The 15,344-nt window shown below is 54.7% G+C and overlaps 1 long non-coding RNA gene across 1 annotated transcript; it reads right to left on the reverse strand.

Annotated features, from left to right (window-relative positions):
- Nucleotides 1–8,276: 8,276 nt before the first annotated feature.
- LOC129200420 (uncharacterized) lies at nucleotides 8,277–13,035 on the reverse strand. The gene is made up of 5 exons (XR_008574873.1): nucleotides 12,952–13,035; nucleotides 12,651–12,760; nucleotides 10,949–11,117; nucleotides 9,755–9,904; nucleotides 8,277–8,363 (listed from the first exon to the last, which is right to left on the reverse strand). It is a non-coding gene; the product is annotated as an uncharacterized LOC129200420 (long non-coding RNA).
- Between the last annotated feature and the right edge of the window lie 2,309 nt (nucleotides 13,036–15,344).

A 15,344-nucleotide genomic window follows, 5' to 3' on the forward strand; every position in this document is an offset into this window, starting at 1 on the left:
CTATCGCTATTCCGCCTAACCCTGGACTCGACAGCCCCGGGCAGAGCAGCTCCACGCCCAAGACACACACGCACGGGGATCAACGCTACACAGAATGCTACAAACAACACAAATCACAAGTGAGAGAAAACTCTCAGCGAGAGGAACGACTCCCGGACCGGAGAGGCTGCCCAACAAGATGACCTACAGGGCGTGACGCCCGGGCGCAGAAGCTCTATGGCAACCCCAGAAAAGAATGGACCGTGATAGCCAGTTGTAAGAAGCTACGGTCAAAACCAGGGCGAGGGATGCGGCAAGAAGCCTCTCTTCAAGACCTAAGAATGTAACGATGCAGAGAAGAAGCCCCGGTCCCTGAGAATGGACGGCTGGAGAGCAGAGCTCCCGATGCGGCCTAGGACTAGGCTGCAAAAAGAGGACCCGCCGGAAGCTTCCGACACGCGAGAACGATCCACGCCGTAAGCTTGCAAGGCAAGCAAAGAAGCGCCCAACTGGCGCTACGCCGATGAGCGGAGGCATCCGAGAGCCTAGGGATGGCAACCGAGAAGCACACTTTGCCCCTTGAGCGCAAAGAGGGCGTTGAGACCCGAGGAAGGGCTGAGACACACCGGACAAGACACACAGACATAACACAGGCTGGAACTGCCCTGCCCGGTCTAGCATCGTGCCGATGAGCAACCTGCTCCCTTTGCCTGCCCAAATGGAACTGCTCCCAGACAGCCCTCTCCTCTACTCTAACCTTAAATGCTTCCAAGAACAAGAGAACATAACTGCCGTGACCGGTACTAGAGCACGCCTCATCGTTCGCTTATGGAAAAAGGTAAAACTAGAAAAGAGAAAAAGCTTTGTGTCAGGACCACAATAAAAGACAGACCCCCGGCTGGAGACCGTTACGAGCGCGGGCGATACGCATCCTCTTCACCGTGAAATTCCAGGGAATACGGTCGCTCAAGCCTGCGCTGGAAATAATTGCCTAGTCTGTGTCTCTAAGTAACTGTGACATCCAGATGGACGGTGAAGGCATGGATGCAAAAATTAAGTCAGGGAATAAAGAAAGCAGAAGGTACAGGGAAGCAGAGACTTCAGAGTTCAGGAAGGTATATTTTAACCTACCCCATGCTTCACAAGATGAGACTCTTCTGACATTCAGCTCTGCTTATGGCCGTGCCGAGGGCCGGATAACTTACGCCGCACGTCTCGGGATCGTCGTGCCTCCGGTCGGCTGTGATGAGACTGAGCTAGAATAGTCCTCGGTGGCACCCAAATCCACCTGTAAAACTTATCTGAGAATGGGTGATGAGCCCTCCTCTTTCACAACTGTCCCTCGGTCCCAAAACTTTAGAAACTCCTTCTCTTCTCCTGAACTCCGAGAAGGAACCCCGCTCCTTCCTGACAGCTCTCTCCTTGTATTTGCGCCCCCCCAAACCCCCCGTGTCGGCCGCTCCTCAAAGCCTTACACTGCGTTCTGCAGATGACTCTTACCTTCTATCTTTCCGCGAGCTATGAGCCTGCAAAACAAAACAAAGTCCCAATGCTTATAATCTACGAGAAGCCTGCAGTGAGCCACAAAGGTTCTAGGAACTACGTGGTACTCCGTGGGCGATCGGGAAAAGCGGCGAGCTGTCCTGTAGCCTGAAAGACGCTATACCTTACATCCCTGCTGCTTTCTTCAGAAATGCTAAAACTCTGTGAATGAATACGTACAAGATGCTGAACCTAACCCCTGCTAGATAGTCTCATCATCAGTCCTATTAAGAGAAATAATACTGGCAACTTACATAGCTTACAGGAAAACTGGAGAAAAAAACCAAGGTTCCCTCTTCTGTAAAATCAGGAATTCCAGTAAAATGCAATGGACCTAGAAAAAAAAAAAAAAAGAAATACATGTTATTAAATGATCTTACAAACCTCAGAATGTTCAATATAAAAATACTGACCTGAAAACTAATAAATGAAAAACCCCACCAAATCTGCATAAAGCATACTTTCTATTAAATACACTGCTTAACCTTGACCAGTCCTGAGGCTCTTATCTCAGATGTATCTACCCAAAAAGCCAAACTGATACTAAAGCTGCCCTTGACTGAAGGACCAGCATAGCTCTGATACCAGAGAAGCCTGGAAGCAGATTGAGCTCCCTGGCAGCGGCCTGCGGTTCATATACCCCGGGCCCCGCCCACCATCCTTCCCACCAGCCCCTGGGAAAGGGGAGGGGCTGACCACCACAAGGCTTAAAAGCGGCCGGAAGAGCAGCAGTGGATTTTCTTACCTGTCTTGAGTTTATGGTGTACTAAGTGCTGAATAGAGAAAGCACCTCTGGCTGGAAACAATGATACCCGCTCTTTTACTGCGACTCCATCTATCGTATCGATGATGTGACCGGGTATGTAATTAGTTTTGATTTTTCTGGGCTGTATACAGAAAGAGATAAATGGTACGCTAAATCTTGTAGCAAAGTAGTTAATTAAATGCAATGACAATCTTGTTGTTGAAAATTACATCTGTTAGTTTACTATAAAAACCCCAAAATGCTCCGGGCTTACACGTCATTTTGAGCGAGACCGCACATACCGCCTGACTTCTACCGGAACTACCTTCTGGATAAGACCAAATGACAAAGCCGGAATAGACCCTGTGAGAAGCCCTTCTCAAAAATATCTCTGGCTGAACAGTAAATTACTTACTGTAAATTGTCAGCTAACCTCGACAGTCTCTCCGACTGACTCCCTTAACGGAACTAGATGAGTCCCAAAGGAGAGAAAGCGCCAGAAAACCATAGAAAATGAAAAATATGCATCAGAAACGCTACAAAACACCCTTACGAGCGGGCAAGTAGCTACAACAAAATATCGGCGATAATTAAAGCGCCGCCGTAGTATGCACGCTGTTTTTGGCATGAATCCGAAACGTAGCCCCGTAACGGCTACCGTGAAGGAAACTAACCCTATCCCGTCCAAAACCGGCACGCGCAGAAACGCAGTTTTAAAAGTTGCGGTACAGGAAATGCAGGAGAACAAATAAAAATGGGACGAAAAACTAGATATAGAGACTGAAACAGAAAATTTGGAGAGCGACAGAGTATGGGAAAGACAAGAAAACAATAAAAAAAACAGATGTCAACGTAAAAGTTGTCACAGAAAGAAAACATAATAAGGGATGGCATTAAGCCAGGCGAGAAAAAAATTTAAAATGAGGATATGGTAAAAAATAGATGCCGACAAGGAAATACGATTTAAGAGGCGACGGGGTACGTGACGGACGTCAATAAATTTAATAATACGGATAGGGAGCTTGATAAAAGTAGACGTGGAATGAAAATGGAAAAAGCGATGGCGTTCAGAACAGATGGGAAAAAAATTAAAAATAAAGACAGCAAATGGGTTTAAGTAGACATAGAAAGAAAATTTTAAAAGCAAAGGCATTAAGGAAAGACATGACAAAAAAAAATAAGGGTAGGGTGATAGAGACACACAGAGGAAGCAAATGATAAAAGCAGGGGCATTAAGGAAAGAAAAGGAAAAATTACAAAACAAGAATAGGGAGAAAAATACGGAGAGACGTAGGAAGAAAATTTCAAAAGCAAGGGGGTACAGGATGGATGAGAAACAAATAAGGCAGAATTGGTTAAAGTGGACGTTGAAAAAATTTTAAAAGCGATGAGGTATAGGGCACATGGGAAAACAAAAAATAGGGACATCAAAGCAAATAAGCTTAGACATAGAAAGAAAATTTTAAATGCAACAGCTTTAAGGAAAGATGAGAATAGAATAAGAACGGGGGAAAATAGCACGTGCGCAAAACTAAAAATCAATGAGGTACGTGACAAAAAAAATGGACCGAGTATGGGAAACTAAATAAATGGAGACATTGAAAATTTTTACAGCGACCCTGTGCAGGGCACAGAAGGAGGAATTAAAAAATAGAGACGGGGAGTCGGATAGAGGGAGACGTAGAAATTTTTAAAAGCGATAGGCTACAAGAAACATCAGAAAGAAGAAAAAAGTAGGAATGGGGATGAGAATAGAAGGAAACATTGAAAGAAAATTTAAAAAGCGGCGGGGTATACGGCAGAAAAGGATGAATTAAAATTTAGGGAAAGGGAGATGGATATATGGAGTTGTTGAAAGAGAAATTAAATAGCAATGGCCTATAGGGAACATAGAAAACAATTTTAAAACATCAAGAAAGGGAGACAGAGAGATGTAGAAGGAATTTTAAAAAGCAACTGAGTACAAGAAATAAAACGTAGGGACAGGAAGATGGGTAGAGGACAATGGGGAAAGAAAATTTAAAACCTGATGGGATACAAGAAACACAGAAATATTAAAAAAGGGACAGGGAGATGAAGAGAAGGAAACATAAAAATTTAAACAGTGAGTGGGTACAGAGGGAGGAATAAAAAATAGGGAGAGGGAAACAGATTTGTTAAATTTACCAGAGGTGAGTTACCCTAGGTTTGCTTTACTGCAGCGCCGGATGCACGGGGGAAACGGCTCCGCCAAACGTGCGTCCGGGTGATTACCAAGACGCAGGTTCTATGGAATCAAAATATACGTATCCATTATTTTCCAAGAAAAGGCAGTCCTATGATAATCATTTCTTAGAATTCATTTCCATATTCTCCTCCCCGTCACGCACGCTCGGTGATTTGAGTCGGCGGTCCTCGGAGGTCTCTGGCGGTCGCCAGTGGTCACGCACCCGTGTCCGCCGGATGGCCCTCTTCTTGCAGGCGTGCGCGGTATCCTTGCTGCGGATGCGCCTGTCTGTAACAACTTACTTTGTAAGATTAATATTCCCGGGCCTATTGTCCGGTTGGGTAGGGACTGTACGAGGAACGTAGCGGCATTGTACGCTGCTGGGGTCGGTTAGCTTCGTTATCTATTACCTTGATTAGAAACCCCTTTCCCATGATTATAGGCTTTAAAACAGTTCTAGGCCTTAAGCAGCTTTCTAGTTAGCATAAGTTTTCTTATAGCTAGGCTTCTATATTTTTTACAGTTCCCTCCGTTTGTTTTTATTGCATCCCTGCAATTATTTATATCTCCGAGCTCGTTGCCATTTTGCTACTATACTAGAAAAACAGGTTATACAAGATTGAAAAATCGCTATTACGCGTACAATCCCTACGATTGCTAAGGCTGCTACAGCAAGGGCCTTTTTGAGCTGCACAGATAGATCAGGAACCCGGGAAGTCAACCCCGACATGGTATCGGTAAAACCCCGAGATGTATCGTCTTTTTGTACTTGTCGCATTCGAGAATTAATTTCCCAGATTTTATGTACGTCAGTCAATAATTCCCCTGAATGATCCATACGCGTGCGACGACTCGCATTTAGTGTTGTGCGAACTCCACCTTGCGATGCTAACGTCGTATCTAAGGCCGTAAGATTTTGGAGGGTAACTTTTGAGAGTTCTGCGATTTCAATTTGCAAGGTTGTTAACCCACGAGCGGTATAGTTTGCCGGTTTTTCAATTTCTCCTGATATGTTTAAAATCACTTTTTCCAGTTCGGTCACCCCTAAAGATGGTATGAACCATCGGAGAAAAGAATGAAATCCCAAGGGCTTTTCTATTAATGGGGTATCGGTCCTTTTAACGCGAGTTAAAAAGGTGCGATGCCAGATTGGAACTTCTACAGTTTTCGGGAGCATTTGTAAATCCGCAGTTACCAATCCTAGAGTGCGAATTCCTCCCCGACGCGGAAGTACTTTATAAGCTTTGTCGCTACGCGACCAAAATACTCCCGATGCCTTTGGTCCCCTCTGGGCCCGGCTCGAGCGAGATTTAATAGGATTAGTTGTGTTACATTTAGTCCGATTTCCCACAAAAACGTGGTTAAGATAAAACTGCCGATTCCAACTCTCTGGGGGGGTAACGTCTCTCTACGCAGAGGATGTTACGATATTTGTCTAAAGGAGGAATTTTGATGGTGGGGCGCACGTTAGAGATCGGATCTGCCAAGGACTGTGCTAAGAGGTGTTCTTCTTAACCCAGAGAGATGGTCTCCTGCCTGCAGGAGGTCCTCCTCCTCTGTTTCTTTAATGAAGCTGCCAGCTGGATCCCCTTCATTTTATTCTTCAGCTGCATTGCCTTTTTCTGGGCTTGGGCCTCAGCAGCTCCTCTGTGCGGCCAGTAAGTGTCCAGCTATGCTTTTTTGCCTGTGCCTCTAGGAGAAGGAGGCCAAAGGCAACCCACACAAACCTGAGGCAGATGCAGCAAACAACATCCCCAGAGAGGAACCAACAACTGACCCCTCACCACTGCCTCTGGGAGAGGTAAACAACCAGCAACTCTCATCCACAGTGATGACTGTAGCTCTCCTGAAGCAGCAACCCCTTCTTCTGGGGGAGCTTTTGGAGATGCCGCTATTTTCTCCAAACTGATGCTAATGACACCAGCATTTATGGTGCAATAAACTATCTTTGAGGGCCAGCGTGCTAATGTGAAGACAGGGTCAGGCAGCAGTCTGTGGCTATGGGACAGGCTACAGGGGAGGTGCTGCAGCTGGGAACAGCTGTCTGGACTAACCAGAGCTAGAGCATTTTTGTTGAGGTGAGAGGCAGACAGTGCCTTTTCCAGAAGGGGAAATGACAGCTGCCGGCATGCACTGGCAAACACTGCATGTCAGCCGAGTGCTGTAAGACTACAGCTCCCAGCGTGCTGCGGGAGGCAGCCTTCCACGCTTCCTGACCCTGCGGGGACACTGTCCCATTCCCTTGCACCAACTCACCGAAATCCCCGCGGAGCTCCGCAGCGTGGCTCCGGGCTGGACCGCCAGCCAGCACCCCCCCCACAAGCTGCGACACAGCGCAGACCCCCCACCACGGCTCCAGGCAGCCCCCCTTCAGCTCCATGCCTCTGACCTGCACCCTGCCACCCACCTACCCCTACCCCTCCTCAGAGGCTGCCCCACTCACCTTCTCCCTCCATGCAGCCACAGCCCAGCAACGCCTCCGCTCCTCCCTTGGCTCACAGCAGCCACTGCACACCAGCAGCCCCTTATAGGGAGGGGCCATGGCCATCAGCCTCACTGCCCGCACCTGGGGCACCAGCAGCCTTACTGCCTGCACCTGGGACTCCTCCAGCCCGAGCCCCACATGAACAGGGGGCCATCACCTGACCCCCCCCACACCCCTCCTCCCCTGCCCTCCATCACAGCACCCCCGCAAAGGAAGCACCAAGGCAGCCGGCACGGCAAAAGAGACCGCAAGCGTTTATTCAGTCACACACAGAGCCGGTTCCGGGAGAGACTCCGCACCGGGGCCCAGCCCTGGGGCGCCTCGGCTGTCCTACCCAGAGCCACGCTCGCCAGTCCGGCGTGGAACAGACACACGGTCGGTCCGTCAGGCTGCTGGAGAGCTGGGCTGCTATGTGCAGGCTGCTGCCAAAACCGAGGAGCCAGCTGCAGGACGCTAGAAGAGAGGAGAAAAGGGGCAGCCAGCTGGATGGGGGGGGGCGGCGGCGAGCGAGAAAGCACGAGGCAAGGAAAGGGACGGCGAGTGAAGGACGGGGACAGGGAGCCTGACAGAGAGGGAGGAAGAAGCGGCAGGAAGAGAGGCAGCGGGACGGCGACCGACAAACCAGGACGGGGAGCGGGACAGAGAGGCAGAAACGACCCTGGGCGGGCAGCGCCACGGCGAGGGAGGAAAAGAGAATAAGGGCAGGGAGCCGGACCGAGAGGTACGGCGAGGGACAGCGGCACAGGGAGCAGGACAGAGCAACAGAGAATAAAAAAAGGAAGCGGGAGCGTGAGAGAACCGGGCTGGGGAGCAGGGAGAAGGAGAGAGCAACAGAGGGAAAGAGGACCGGGGAGCGGGACGCTGGGGCAGAGTGAGAAAAAGAGGGGCAGGGAGCAAGACAGAGGGGCAGAGGCACAAAAGAGGGAGACGAGGACGGGGCAAGGAGCAGAGACACAAAGGTGCCAGGAAAAGGACGGTCAGATGGAGCGAGAAACAGGGTCGGGGAGCAGGACAAAAGGACAAAGAAAAAGGCGAGGAAGGAAGGATAAAGGTGGGACAGGGAACGGGACATACGCAGTGAAACAAAGCAGGACAGAGAAGAGAGGACAGGGATTGAGGAACAGAGAGAGACATGCAGGCTGGTACACAGAGACGGCGAAGGTAAGCAAAACCAGCGACAGGCAGGAGGACCTGGTTCTGACAACCCGTCGCTTCCATGGCCTCAAAAAATGAGACGTGCCGCAAGACAAGAGAATGGGAGAGTGAAAGCAAAGGCAGGGGAAACTTAACGCTCTTAGTAATTTCACTGAGCATCACAGCTTACAGTTACTCAATGTCTTCCGGTGTCACAGGGTGAGGTACAACTGATTTCGTCTCCATATCTCTGGACAGAGCTTTTCTCATATCTGTGGGGGGGGGGAAGAAAAAAAAAATATATTCTAAGACGATGGTCCTTGCACAAAGCCACGTTCAGCGAATTCTCTATTACAATAAGGTCGTTTCTAACCCAGAAGATTTCACAGAATCATAGAGTATCTCAAGTTGGAAGGGACCCATACGGATCACCGAGACCAAGCCCCCGCTCCACGCGGGACTACCTAAAACTAAACCGTGCGACTAAAAGCATCGTTCAGACGCTCCTTGAACTCCTGACAGGCTCGGTGGCTGCGACCGCTTCCCTGGGGAGCCTGTTCCGTGACTGACCGACCGCCCTCTCAGTGAAAAGCCTTTTCCCAACGTCCGGTCTGAACTTGCCCTGACGCAGCTTCGTCCCGTTTCCTCGGGTCCTAGTGCCGGTCACCGGAGAGAGCGGAGGTCAGCGCCTCCCCCTCCGCCGTCCCCCTCGAGGAAGGTGTAGACTGCGATGAGGTCACCCCTCAGCCTTCCCTTCTCCAAGCTGAACAAACCGAGTGACCTCAGCCGCTCCCCCTAAGTCTTGCCTCGGAGACCTCTCGCCATCTCGGTCGCCCTCCTCCGCGCACGCTCCGAGAGCGTTGTTCGGCGGCACCGCTCTCGACCGGAACCTAACGCTGCACGTAACTCAACTGAGCGGAAAGGAAATGACGGGCTAAAGGGACAAATACACGATTTAAGGCAGCCGCAACGATGGCAGATGTCTGTCCGTAGCCCTTCTATTTATTTCACAGCGCTCCTGCGTATCAAACGAACGGTACCAGAGCAGAAAAGGTATACGGCGTGGCCACGTTACCCCTCGGGGAGGACGGCGAAAGGAGAGAAGATCTAGAAAGAGGAAGCAGCTGGTACTTCGCTTTTGGTAACAGAATTAACATCAACACGTTCCTTCCCTTTGAAATTGAAAACGCCACCCAATTCTCTGCCACTGTTGACCACCGACACTTGTAAATTTCTAGTGAAACAGCTGAGGAAAACAAAGTTTCAGGTCCCTGGCTAGGGGAAGAAACCAGGCAAGCGCCGCCGTTCCTTCCCCCCGACAACACTAGCAAAAAAAACCAGCCGCTGGGGGCGAGCGTTCCTCCGAAAGAAAAATCAGGTGAGAAACCGCATTTTTATTTTCAGCTTACCTACAGGATAAATGTCTTTGTAGTTGCTACAAAACGTGTAAACTGCACAAAGATTAAGTTTTGTAACCGATCTAAGGTTCAGTACGAAAAACTGCCTAAAGGAGTATGCAAAGTCCCACTCATCAACAATTATCTGACCCTGTTTCATATTAAAAAAAAAAAAAAAAAAAAAGTAACGCTAATCACACAGACAAGCCCAGGAACCCTCAACATGAGAATCTTTCCGTTCAGCCGGAGGCAGAACGAGTACTTACCACGGGCATCCTCATCTGGCTCTCCGCTGCTAGCAGAGCGGCACGCCAACGCTGTCCGGTACACGCCGTAGTACGCCTAGTTGCTTCTACGTATTTACCGCCGCCTGATTTGATACTCTCACAAAGAGATCGACGAAAAAGCCACCCTTTCTTTGAAAAAATAAAAACCAAAACCACACAGTTAAGGAACGGTAGGCGAACGTATTTCTAAATCATAACCCACGGCTTGCAGGCAGACCAAGAGCAGCTCTGACGATGCGGTACGCTCATCAAACATCTTTCACGCAGGAATAACAGATGTACTCCTTTACCACGGGACGCAGCCGGCACAGGGACAAATTTCATGCTGGTTTTGTCACACGACCGTCCTTCTGCACCAGCCAGTGGGTTCAGAATTAAGGACAGGACAGGCTAAACGCTCACACGAGCCTCCTATCCGTAAGAAACTATTAAAAATAGAAAAAAAAACTTCCACGTTTTAGATCGCGTTGCCTTAGGGACTGCCTCCTTCAAAGCCTGCCTGTTGGGGGGGGGGTGGGGGGGGGGCGCGTGTGCGCGCACGCACGCGCGTGAGGCGTGGAAATCGGTCGCAGAATTCAGTTGCCTAACGAGAGACGGCCCTTCTCCTCGCAAGGCAAACGTTTCAAAACGTCGTACTCTTTTCCGATTTTACCGGCTGGTACTGGGGTTGCCCTACCAGCATGAGTTGGGGACCCGTCCCTCTGGGTCCGTGCGATGCCAAATTAAATATTCTGCAAGTAACCGAGCAGGAGATGGAAAGTAAGCTAAGATACTCTCTGCCGTACAACGTTTGTTCGCCATCGTCCCCGAGGGAATCGCACAAAGCCCACGCTTGCCGAACCGGTACGTCGGAGGCCCTACGGGAAACGGCGCTGACGTTTCGCCAAGCTCTTCTCCTGTCAAGAAGAGGACCTTTTCTGCGGCATCCCTATTGGCGTTCGGCCTGCTTTCGGCTCATTCTGGCAGGTCAGCTTTCAGAGAAAGCCTGAGATTTCAAACCGCCAAGCAACATTCACCATTCTTGCTCTCTGACTACGGGGAATTTCAGCGAATCGGAACGCTACTTGGAGCCACGTTCCGGGTCTGTTTCGCCGCAAACCAAATATCTAAGCCACGGACCGGGCGCCCGTAGAAAAATTACTTTAAAAGATTAAAGACAAGCACAGTACTCACTTTTCTGAAATTTCTTCCGGTAGCGCCATCAATTTAGCGGCCGAACCCAGCCGTCGAAATTCCGGTGCAACGGAGCGAGCAGGAACGTGTCCGTGCCGCTCTTCCCTGGCCACAGAGCCTTCCGCTCTACCCGTTACTGCGAACGTACGGAGCATCGGCGCAGCGGCACCTGTGGAATAACGCACCGCCCACAGCTATACAGAAGAAGAATCCGAGACGACGGTAGAAGACCCCAGACCAAAAGTCACCGCGGGACTAAGGGACGCGCGGACAGCGCGCGAGGGGCGGGTGTCCGGGACCCAAGCGTGGAACGGCCCCGGGATTTCTTTGTTCGGGGTCCCTCTCTTTGGAGGCGCCCCGCCCGGGCCGATCCCGCTGCTGCACCTTTCAGTTACGTTAATTATTTTACAAAATCCGACACCCGGAGACTGCTGCCGGAAGCCTCGGGTCGAGCCCGGAGGAGGAGGAGGAGGAAGCGCGCCCGAGAAGAAGCGTGCGCGCGACACCGTGAACGGGGTGCGAACGCTGGGGCGGCAGCTGCTCCTCCTCAAACAGAGACAGAGAGAGAAAGAAGAGGGGGAAAGCCACAGGGTACAGAGGGCGGAAGTGGAAAAGAGGGGCCAGGAGCCGGACAGAGGGAGGTGGAGAAAGAGGCCGTCGGAAGGGAAGGGACGGGCTGCGGGGCAGAGGGGGACTTGCCGGCGCCAGGTTCGCGGTTCCACCCGATAATCGTAAAGGTCTCTGCCAACCTCGACGATTTGGTCGCTTTAAAAAACAATCGGGATCTCGAGGCGGACCGAGGGAGAGACGGAGAATATAAAAACGGTCGCGGCTAAGAGGGCAGAGAGGGAGGAATCGCGAGACAGGGAGAGGCAAGCCGGGCAGGGGAAAAAGTCCCGACAGGCTTCTGCAGCGACAGGGAGGAATTGAAGATTCGAGAGAGGGAGCTGGACAGAGAGAGAGACGGGGAAAGGTAAGACGGTGGCGAGCTACCGGGCAGAGAAGCAGAGTTTAATGCCGGGGACCGGGAGAGGGACAGAGAGGGAAGGAGAAAGGAACGAAGGGACGGGCTGCGGGGCAGACAGGGAGGAAGGAAGGAAGGAAGAAAGAGGGACAGGGAGCCAGACGAACCGCGACGGGGAAAAAAAAAGGTACCGACGGGCTAGGAGGCAGAGAGGGGAGACTTTAGAAAAACAGGGACGGGGAGCGAGACGGAGCCAGACCGAAAAAAGGAACCATAGCGACGGGTGCCGGGACAGAGAGGCGGGCCTTCAAAACGAGGGGCAGGGAAGAGGCTCAAGAGGGACGGAGAAAGAGAGAGACTCACGACGACTCGCTACGGAGCCGAGAAGGAAGACCTCGAACAACAGGAACGAGGAGCCGCACAGAGAGAGCCAGAGACGGCAGAAATACCGACGGGCTACAGGACCGAGGGGGAGGAATGCAGAAACAGTGGCTGGGGGCCGGACAGAGAGACAGGGAGAGAGAGAAGGAAACAATAGCCACGGGCTACGGGGCAGAGAGAGCGAGGACCTAAAAAAGGTGGGGACAGGCAGCCCGTCAGAGCGAGATGGAAAAAGAACATAGCGGGGAGCAGAAAGCAAACCAAAAAACCCCACAGCGGGGTGGGAAAGCGAGGGGGGCAGAGGAGGGCCCGCGACGCAGAGGAGAGGCGATGGGGCCCCGCGGGCCCAGGACTCACCGCAGCTCTGGCTCTCGGCGCTGCCGGGAGAGCTTGCCAGCGCAGACGCTTCTTTCCCCTGCTCTCCGCCTTTCCTTTGCTGTCACTCCGGTCGCTCGGCTGTCCTCCGCCTAAGAGAATACACGGGTGTCTTACAGCTCCGAGGAGACGAGTCTGCCTAGATGAGTAGCCTGCCTCCCTGCCTCCCTCCCTGCCTCCCTCGGTACGCGGCCGCACCGTGCTTTGGATTACGCGTGGCGACCCTGCGGTGCCCGTCGGCAGCCTGACCTGCCGCGGAGCGCAACGAGGGATCTTTCCTCACCCGGCGAGGCAGGCGCTCTCTTGCCTGCAGCGGGAGGCAGCTGCTGGCCGGAGAGCCTTCCATCTCTTCTTCTTCTTCTTCTTCACCTTTCTCTGGCCATTCCAGCTTCCCTTAGGGCAGCTCCTGTCCACGGCCGGTAAGCGCTCCGCCGCCTGTCCCTTTTCGCCCCCACGCCACGAGGCGAGCCAGGCCAGGCACAGGCGAGGCGGGTGCAGTCGACGGCATCCCCAAGGGAGGGACGGGCAACCACGTCCTCAGCGCGGCCTGGGAGAGGGAAAGAAAAAGCAGTGGCCGTTACTACCGGAGGTCGGCCCTGGCCGGAGACCCTCCTCCTTCTGCAGGGGCTTCCGGAGACGCCGCTCTTTCCCCGCGCTGCTGCCGCTGCCGCCGCCGCCAGCACCCCTGTTCAGGAAGAAAGCGGCACAGGCGAGGGCCAGCTTGCCGCCTTCACGCCAGGGCTCGGGGGCGGCCTGGGGCTGCCGGACAGGCTTCCGGAGAGTCCGACCGGTAGCGCTCGTCTCGGGACACCGGGCAACGCCTCACCGCGCGCGCGCGCTCTCGTAGCACGGCCGCACCGCTGCTCGGGAGCGGCTGGAAGCCTGCAGAAAACCACTCGAAACCGGCAAAAAAACCCCAACCTCGCGCTCCTGCGAGAGCAAGTCGGGCTGTCCGGCAGCCACGTCCGCGAAAACGACGCCTCCCGGCACGCACCGGCAAGCGCCGCGTGGCAGCCATTAGAGTGCCGTAAGACTACACTTCCCGGCGTGCTCCGGGGAGCCAATATGGCCGACCAGCAGCCGCGTGCCCCAAGACTGCAACTCCCGGCGTGCCGCGGGAGGCAGCCTTCCACGCTTCCTGACCCTGCGGGGACACCGTCCCGTGCCCTCACCCCAAAGCCGACTCACCCGAAAGCCCCGCCGAGCCGCGACGGCAGCCCCGAGCTCCGCAGCGCGGCTCCGGGCTGGCGCCCCCCCCCCCGCCCCCGCCTCCCCTCAGCCACCTCCGAAAGGCGCGGACGCCCGCCGGCTCCGGGCAGCCCCCGCCGCGCGGCTCCGGACGGTCTCCCCGCCCGGTTCCGACACGGCGCGCACCCCCCCCACCCGCCGCACGGCTCCGGGCAGCCCCCCTCCCCTCTGTGACACGGACCCCGCCGCCCCCCCGCCTCTCCTCGGAGGCGGCACCGCTGCCGCCGCCCTCCTCGGGGCTTTCCCCGGGACCCGCCGGTCCGTCCCGCTGCCCCGCTCACCTTCTCCCTCCGTGCAGCCGCAGCCCGGCGGCGCCTCCGCTCCTCCCTCGGCTCACAGCAGCTCCTGCACACCGGCTGCCGGCAGCCGGTTCCGGGGAGGGGGCGTGGCGCTGCACTGCGCATGCGCGGCGCTGCCGCTGCAGTACCGAAATTTGGTCGCTAGGCGGCAGGACCGAGCGAGCATGCGCTGTGCGCTGCGTGAGGGGCGGGGCTTGGTGTGCGTCGGGGGCGGAGTTTGCGTGAGGGGCGGGGCTTGGCGTGCGTCGGGGGCGGAGTTTGCGTGAGGGGCGGGGTTTGCGTGAGGGGCGGAGTTTGCGTGAGGGGCGGAGTTTGCGTCGGGGGCGGGGCTTGGCGTGCGTCGGGGGCGGAGTTTGCGTGAGGGGCGGAGTTTGCGTGGGGGGCGGGGCTTGGCGTGCGTCGGGGGCGGAGTTTGCGTGAGGGGCGGAGTTTGCGTCGAGGGCGGGGCTTGGCGTGCGTCGGGGGCGGAGTTTGCGTGAGGGGCGGAGTTTGCGTGAGGGGCGGAGTTTGCGTGAGGGGCGGGGTTTGCGTGAGGGGCGGGGCTTGGCGTGCGTCGGGGGCGGAGTTTGCGTGAGGGGCGGAGTTTGCGTCGGGGGCGGGGCTTGGCGTGCGTCGGGGGCGGAGTTTGCGTGAGGGGCGGAGTTTGCGTCGGGGGCGGAGTTTGCGTCGGGGGCGGGGCTTGGCGTGCGTCGCGGGCGGAGTTTGCGTCGGGGGCGGAGTTATCGTGAGGGGCGGGGCTTGGCGTGCGTCGGGGGCGGAGTTTGCGTGAGGGGCGGGGTTTGCGTGAGGGGCGGAGTTTGCGTGAGGGGCGGAGTTTGCGTCGGGGGCGGAGTTTGCGTGAGGGGCGGGGTTTGGCGTGCGTCGGGGGCGGAGTTTGCGTGAGGGGCGGAGTTATCGTGAGGGGCGGAGTTTGGCATGCATCGGGGGCGGTGTTTGCGTGAGGGGCGGGGCTTGGCTTGCATCGGGGCGGAGTTTGCGCCGGGGGCGGAGTTTACGTCAGGGGCGGGGCTTGGCTTGCGTCGGGGGCGGTGTTTGCGTGAGGGGCGGGGTTTGCGTGAGGGGCGGAGTTTGCGTGAGGGGCGGAGTTTGCATGAGGGGCGGGGCTTGGCATGCGTCGGGGGCGGAGTTT

The sequence above is a fragment of the Grus americana genome, unplaced genomic scaffold (assembly GCF_028858705.1).
Source record: "Grus americana isolate bGruAme1 unplaced genomic scaffold, bGruAme1.mat scaffold_103, whole genome shotgun sequence".
NCBI classification, from domain to species: Eukaryota; Metazoa; Chordata; class Aves; order Gruiformes; family Gruidae; genus Grus; species Grus americana.